We start from the raw sequence: 2,161 nt of genomic DNA on the forward strand, positions 1-2,161 counted from the left end.
AACAAAACTGGGTCTCACATCAAAACCATGTATTCACAGACCATCAATCTTTTAGCAAATATAAAGAGATGGCAGGCTCAATTTTAACAAAAGAATCTCATATATTTATTATATTTTGTAATAAAACAGACCATTTGGTCACATTTGCAAAACTCATTATACATAAAAGAACCACAAATAAAAGAGACAATTGATCTGCAATTTGGATCTTGTGTTCATTCACATAATGCTTTGTAACAGAAAATTGTGATGTTAGTAACACATGGGTGACTTTGAGTTAGCCTGTTCGTATTTTGCTAAACAATCCCCATTATCCTTGAGTCGACGTGGATAAATCCGTTTCCAGCCTTAATTTTTACTCCCATACCGACTTGTCCCTATTTTTGTATTAGTTGGTCGTGTATGTCAGGCTTTCTTCAGGACACAGTATTCAAGAGTACAGAATGTCACACAATCAAATGTGCAATGTCTCGAGGTATCTATAAAAAACAGAGGAAAACTATATCAGTGTATAGCTAATCTCAAATCACACAGAGAGAGCCTGTCATTAATTTGTATACATGCATTGGTGGTAGAGAACCTATGTTTCACCTCTCTATCTCTTTAGGTGGGTATCCTTGAGCCAACAAACACACATACTGCACTAGTGTTAGCTACTTAGTGCAAACAAAAACAAGTCATTTTACTCTTCATTTCACATTAGAGTTTATGTATTCTAGCTAACATTGTTCAGCCTGTCTTTGAATGACATAGAAAGAGCCATTAGGTTCGGCATACCTATTTACACTCCTTTTTTCGCAAACTATTGAGTTGCAACTTCTAAAACGCCAGACCTTCCGTGGGGCGTTGTACTTTGTCAGTGATTAATTTGATTAAAAAGAGAGAGAGACAAGACACGGAACAGTCTTTACAAAAAGGGCTGTAAGGATTATGTACTTTGAAACTACCAACTAGCTGCAAAACAAAATCCAGCATATTCAAACCTACCAAAACTGGTTAAGTTTGTTGGTCTCTGCGCTGCCGCAGCAACATATCACATATGATCTGGAATCCAGGTTGGGTGGTCGCCCGACCCTAGTGTACTGAGATAGAGAAAGAGAAAAACACGTACACGGCCGTGATTACTAATACAAGTCCATTTTTAGAAAAGCGGATCCCCAATTAATCTTGCAAGTGTTTCCCAATTACCTTGTAATCTTAGTGGCAGCGCGCAGCTTGTTTCAGCCGTGACGTCGCTTTCGTTCAGACTGGGACTTTCCGATCACAAAACGGCAACGAAGCAGGAAGCAATGCTTTGTTTCGCCGTCATCACGGCCTATTCGTCCTGAGACATGTCATGTGATACGGATTCTGACAACCTATGCCCGGATACAAAAGGGGCCAGGAACTGTCAACTCTCGTTGCAGACATTTTTAAAGAGGCAAAAATAGAACGGGCTGTGCCTCATTATACAGCAGGACCAGCTTTCACACACACATGTAGCTGAATTCAGTCAACATAACATATTTGTGCAAAGATGATGACATTATTATGAGCATCTCCCAATACATAAACCCAAAACTTTGAGTATCTTATTTATGCAAAAATAATCCCCATTCGATATATAAATTCAGACCATGTTTAACCGAGTCCAAATTATATATCCATTTCTGTTCGAGTTTGCGTAATTTCTTATCACTATCCCACCTATCACCTAGCCGCCACACTATTCAATCTCTACCTGTGTGATTTAGATGAATTATGGTTGCACTCCAATACTTTTCTGGTTAAATTGTGGTTGATTTGTCTGCATTGGATTGCCTTTGCAGACGATATCACAGTGTTTGATTTAACCCCTTTTGGGCTTCAGAATAAAATATGAATTTTTGAAATTTGTGTTTGTAAACACAATCTAAGACCCAATTCTACCTAATCAAAGACTATGATCTTCACAGGAGGTAGGTAACTGAAACCCTATAGATGGGCCATAAATGGTATATACATTGAACAACCCTCAAACATGATTTGTTTGGGATATAATTTGGGTAATGTCTCTTCGATTGCAATGTGGAAAGTTATCTTAAATGAAAAATCAAGACACCTATTGTCACAAATGAAAGTAATTTACTCAAAATATTGTACATTTTAAATGTTACAGCTCAGTGACATTTATACTTTGAAA

The 2,161-nt window shown here is 37.6% G+C and overlaps 1 long non-coding RNA gene across 1 annotated transcript; it reads right to left on the bottom strand.

Annotated features, from left to right (window-relative positions):
- Window positions 1-201: 201 nt before the first annotated feature.
- On the bottom strand, window positions 202-1,309 carry LOC138512917 (uncharacterized). The gene is made up of 3 exons (XR_011281613.1): window positions 1,189-1,309; window positions 988-1,082; window positions 202-479 (listed from the first exon to the last, which is right to left on the bottom strand). It is a non-coding gene; the product is annotated as an uncharacterized lncRNA (long non-coding RNA).
- Between the last annotated feature and the right edge of the window lie 852 nt (window positions 1,310-2,161).

This window comes from Ambystoma mexicanum, chromosome 12 (assembly GCF_040938575.1).
Source record: "Ambystoma mexicanum isolate Mex_15411 chromosome 12, UKY_AmexF1_1, whole genome shotgun sequence".
In the NCBI taxonomy this organism is placed as follows: domain Eukaryota; kingdom Metazoa; phylum Chordata; class Amphibia; order Caudata; family Ambystomatidae; genus Ambystoma; species Ambystoma mexicanum.